Raw genomic sequence first — 6,111 nt, 5'->3', positions numbered from 1 at the left:
TGTTTCAGGAACAAACTGAAGACAAGCTTTTGCATCTGTTATTACTACTTGCTCTCTGTGTCACACAAAACAAAAATAAGAGCACAGCTACTTACTCACTCCCCTAGCAAGAGGCAGTCTCCTCCTGCAGTGACCTGACACTCTAAATATAGTAGGTGAACAATATAATAGCTGCCATCACTATTTTACTTGGAAAGAGTTGAGATATCACCAGATGACACCTTAGCCCCACTCTGCCAGGCTTGCCTATCAATTTACAACCCAAAATCAGAATAAAAAGGTTCTAGATAATTTAAATTATATCTGTAAGATCTTTGTCTGATACCAGCAATCCCACTGCAAGGCTTATCCCTTCTCAATTTTATCAAATTGAAGAACCAGCCTGGAAAGGAAAATTGTGGACCTCCCACAGCTTTGACCCTTAAACAGAGCCCCTGGGACCCACACTGCTCCTTCAGAAGTGATTGTGTCTTTGTGGATACCCCCTGGCAGCAGATGCTTCTGAAGCTATCTGACCCCAACAGCTGGACATAATGGGGATTCCAGGAGAGGTTTAGTCCAGCAGCTGGGCAATGGAAGGCCATAGCTTCCTTACTTGGGCTCCATAGCTACAGAAACAACAAAAGTAACAAACTTCTAAAAATAAGGTGAAATTAATACATTGCTCGAGCCTGCATTTGAAGGAAAAAACCACTTAGGGTTACAAACAAAGCAAATGCTCTGTTTATCAGATCAGTGGGGGTTAATCAAGATGCAAAATACATATTTAATAATGATACTACATGTACTTTTAAGTAGTCAGCAGTGGTAGCAATTAAACAATAATTCATACCTGAAGTTTAGAGAAGCAAACAAATGCTCAGTCTTTTCTAATTGGGAGCCACAGAAGGAACAGTACAATGATAATCCAGCTAAGACCAAAAAGCAACCCACTTGCAATAGAGACTTGGAAACTTTCCCCTCCAGGTTTCCAGGACTGCTAATTTTTTAACAGTAGTTTTCATCTACTCTTAAAAAAAAATATTCATATATATAGGGATACAGTTTTGGTTTGGCAGGCATATTACATGTTCTCAGTAGTGACAAGCCCAGGGTCAGCAATCCTAAAATAGGTGCTTTTTTTTTTTTTTTTTTTTTTTTTTTGGCTTTTTTTAGTGTTATGTTCTATGTTTGGATAGTTTGTTTAGATCTGACATCAGGGAATAATTTGGTTCTCATTCTACTTTGTTCCTAATCCTTTTGACAATAGAGTTGCACTTTTACCATTTTGGTCTCATCATTCTTACCAGTGATATTTTAATGATTTTGTAGAAACTTATATAATTTTCTCCAACAATCCTTGAAAATCCCACACATATTCCACCTTTCAGTTTATTTAAGGTATCATAAGAAATCCTCATACTTTAATTTCAGTGGATTCGTGTGGTGTGAGGCACTTTGTGGTTGGACAAACACTAGTTGCAAGACTGGACCTCTCAGGGAAATGTTAAAGTTCATGTCTCTCAGTTTATTTACTTTTGGCCTCTCTTTTGTAGAGGTTTCAGCTTAAATTTTCCATCTATTGTGAGAAACCAGCAGTGCTGTGAAGATCTTGTAACAGAGCTCCACTGAAATCAGGCTCCAGGAGCTCTCCTTCAAGAAAAGTATAGAGTTCCCAAATTTTCCGGTTCACAACCCCAGGTCCCTGTGCAATTCCAGACTTCTGTGATTTTTACAATGTGACCCAAGGCCTTTCTCTCTGCTCTACACACCCACTATTATTTTGTGTCTGTTTCGGTCGCCCTTTATCTCCTGGTAACTCAGCTTGCTCCTGTTCAGCTCAGCCGGTGTGGCTGCGCTCTTCCCAGTTCGTTCCTCCCTCTTCCCCATTCTTCCCTTCAACATCTGTTCTCATTCCAATCTTAAGTCTTTTGGGGCTGCCACGTGTGTCTCTGTACGGGAATCACTGCCTATACAATAGCAGTGAAGCCACCAATGATATCTAGTGTGGATGCAGTGCTAAGGTACAAATACCGATGAATCTGGAAAGAGAGGGAGGGAGAAAGTCACAAACACCAAAGCAGTGTTTTACCAGTGAACTTCTGCTTTCAGCAAAGTGGGAAGGTCATGTAGCCATGTCTCGGAATTGTAAGCAAATTCACAGCAGATGTCTTCATACTGTATTGCTTGTAGATAAATGATGAGGTGGGAATCAGTTTTCCTTTATGTATCTCAGGCATATGATTAAAAGGAAAGACCATTTTAATGTGCCCCTTACATACTGAAAACTGAGAAGTGAAAGTGGTTTTTTTTTAACTGCAAAAGTAGTAATTTAGTTTTCAAATCTATTTTGGGATTTTTTGGTGTTTGACTCATGCTTTTCTAAACACTTGGACTTAACAACAGAAACCTTCTCAATCTCCATGAAGATAGAAGGAACACACTAAAGCAGCAAAAGATTTTTCCTAGTAATAGTTTAAGCAATAATGCTATCCACTAATAAACTCATATTTGCAATTTAAGGCAATGGAAATAACACAGAGAGTGAGCAGGAAAAAGCTATTCACCCAACCAGCTGCTCTCTCAGAACACATTACAACAGACAAAGATGCAGTTCTTTGGATACCCAAACCCATACTCCAGTCAAAGTTAGTTCGCTGAAACTGGGGAGTTCTTATACTTGGGTAAAAAAAATAAGCAATGCCAACTTTCCTTTGTCCTAAGAGGAAAGAATAAAGAGAGATTGGATCAGAAAGAGAGTCTCAACGCTGGGACAAACTCAGGGAGACTCTGAGTGTGGGGTTTTTGATCTGCTCTCTGGTGAAATCCTTTCTTCTGTTGCAGTTTACATGTTGAACCAAGTAATGCCTCTGTTTTCACGTGTTCTGCACCACAGCCAAGGTAACTTTGCAAATATACAACCAAGCAGGACTGCAGGCTTACTTGCAGTGTGTCTTTTACTGAAAAATACATTTTATTTATCATAACATTCAAGAAAAACAAAACAAACCCCAACGTAATACAAATGCCAACTCACTCAGTGACAAACTTTGGTACTTGGCAGTTTCAGACAGTCTGTTCTCCTGTGGCTGTGATGCACTGAAGTGTTCCCACTGTGCAATTCCCAGAGCGACTCCGCCGTCCTTCAATCCCGGGCCCACGGCACCCTGCAGTGGGATCATTTTGGGTTTCAGCTACACACTTGCCACAGTGTTGTCTCCATTGAGAGCAGCTCAGAGTCCATTTCTCTCCAGTTACACATCTTCTGTTTCTTAATTCTTCCTCCACAGGCAACAATCATCAGCACGATACGTTCATGGCATTTTCCCCCTTGCCTTAGAGCCCACCCCTCTCTCATCAGACATACCACCCACATCCTCTTAACAGTCATTATCCTTACTTCACATTTGCACTTTTAAATATCTTACACCGATAACTAACCCACCCCTTTAAAAATGAGAGGAAAAAGAAAGGGGGGGGGGGAAAGAAGAAATTAAAAAAAAGAAATAGATGAAAAGAAAGCACAAGCATTTTTGAAGTATGTGTTCTCAGGTTCTTAGGCCACAAGTTAATGGCAATATATAAGCATAAGGAATGACACTTTGGCCATCAACACTAAAGAATAAAGGTAGCATTGAAAACAGACAAGGGTGGAAAACACCCCACACAACCCATAAATACATTTCAAATCATTCACCAATTGATTCACCAAGGGCTAAATTTGATACCGAGTGAAACCAACCCCATTGCAAAAGAACAGAACAACATTCTGGTGCATCACTCCAGTCCCACTCAAACTTTCAATCGGATCCTGACCTAAAATGCATGGACAGTTGGCTGGTGCAGCCCTCAAACCCTGACAGCATGGCTGGGAGGGAACTTGAGTGGTGCACAGGATTTTGCCCTGCTTTGCACATGGGGTGAATTTCAGCTGTAACATACTATGACTGCACCGTGAAACATATAATACTAGCAGCTTGTGAGCCCTGACTTGGAGGGCTTGACTCTAATCCAAGATATGTGGTTACACAGCACCCCATCCACTGGAGAAATTCACCACTGGTTATACATGGAGGAGCACCATATTACCAGAGTATTTTTCTGGTGACCTTTTGTGGCATTAGCTGCTGGGTCTGGCTTGACTCAAGCCCAGAGCTCGGGTTCTGTGAAGTGAAGAACCTGGTGCTCAGGTCTGCAAGGTTCTCAACACTCTGGGATGAGCTCAGCAAAGCTTTGCATAGATGGGTGAAGGAAAAGATCCTTCCACTGAAGTCCCCAGGAATCTGTTAGATATCTGAAGTTGGAGATGCATGTGAAGGCTTTGCTGGGTTTGCGAAGCGAAGCACCTTGCAAAACTGACCCCTTGATGCAAACAAGAAGTCTTTTTAGTAATAGACAAAATCAAGTAAACACCATTTGACATTAGGATTGACACATTCCACTGAAGTAATCTCCCCTGAGAAAATAAATAGCTGTTGGTATTCCCTCATTTAATTGCTTTCATCTCCACAGGCAGTGAAAATAAAAACCCTGCAAAATTTTCCTCCAACAAATACATGTTGAAATCCTAGGCACTTGTTTTCTATGCATTTTTTTTTTCCTTTCAAGTACACCGGGTGAAACTGTAAACCTGAGGTTGTGTATGCAAACCTATATCTTGTAAACTGCAATGTGAAACTCCGCTTCGAGCACCGATACAGGAAAAGGTAGGACAGGAACATTTTGGAACAGGGATGCTAGTATTATACTGAATGTCCTGCACACCTGTGTGTCACAGGGAACCATCTACTCTGGTACCTGCACTGTCCTGCAGTCCCAAGTACTGTTCTGTTTAACACTGATACTCTAACCACAACACCTACGGACTTATCAGTCATGAGAAAGGTGGAGAAGCATTCATCTCCTTTAAGAGGCAGTCAGCCCAAATCCCAGTGGGAAGTTAAAGCTTGCAATGTAGACTGTACAGCTGAAGAGCACAGGAGTTAGCCTTACATCATACGTGCTCTAGCTGGGCACACCAAGCTCTTTAGAAAGGGTTAGAATATTCACTGGATTTCCACAATGATGAAAATGAGTGAGAAATCACTCGCTGTCTGCACACTTGTAGTGCATTTCAGCCTGAGGGCGATTACAATTTGTGCCTGTAAACAAATAAACTGCATTGAAATACAATCTCACACAGATGGTTAAAGACAGTTCTGCCTGAGTTTTCTGTACCATGTGAGTTACTCAGGAAAATGAAAACCCAGGGCTTATTTTAAAAATGGGAAACTCTGAAACTTCCCTAGCTGCAGGAAACCTCGAGAACAGGTGGAAGAAAATCCTGCCTGTGGGCCAATGCTTAAATAAAGACTTTGGGGGGTTGCATTTAGACTTTAAAATTATAATCTGTTACCTCAAGAAAGTTTTATGTTATGTAATTTAGGTTTTCTCTTACATTTATTTGTTTCCCCAAGTGCTTCACTTAAACAAAATTTTGGGCAGGGAACAGAAGACTGAATTTTAGTTTTACGGTCATAATGACAATTGTCTTTTCCTGAGAAAAACTAGTCGCTGGAAACAAAATAATCAGTTTGAGCAGAGTTAGACATATAAATCACTGCACTGTCAGTAATCTTATTGTATATTTTCTTGATCAAAAAGTAAATATTTTCTTAGCAAATTGTAATTGTGGCCCTCAGATAAACCTGTCAAACAGCTAAAGAAACAACTACATGGTACTGAGGCTGTAAAACCTAAAAATTCCTCTCCCAGGGCAGTGACGAGGATTTTGTTTTCAACAATATTGCAATTTAAGGAAGAATAGACTGCAGTCTTAAAGAAAAAGAAATGCTGTTCTCTCCTTTAGAAGCAGGATTTTAAAATACTACATTCGATTTCTGGTTTCCCAGTATTTAAATGCTATCATAATTAAGGCAACTTGTGATATTCAACACAGTACAGAGGAGCAAACAAAAAATGAAAGCAATCAAATGTGTTTTCTGACATTTACACAGTTTGTTTTGAACCATGCCAAAATATAAACACTAAAGATAAATTTAACACTACAGCTCTCTTCATTTGCAATTCCAAGTGAGAAGCAGAGAACACTAAAAACCATCAGATAGCAACTTGTGACTAAAACCTATATGG

Source organism: Chamaea fasciata, unplaced genomic scaffold (genome assembly GCF_029207755.1).
Source record: "Chamaea fasciata isolate MVZ Bird 193981 ecotype frontalis unplaced genomic scaffold, bChaFas1.0.hap1 SCAF_6, whole genome shotgun sequence".
NCBI lineage: Eukaryota > Metazoa > Chordata > Aves > Passeriformes > Sylviidae > Chamaea > Chamaea fasciata.
This window is presented reverse-complemented; position numbering follows the sequence as displayed.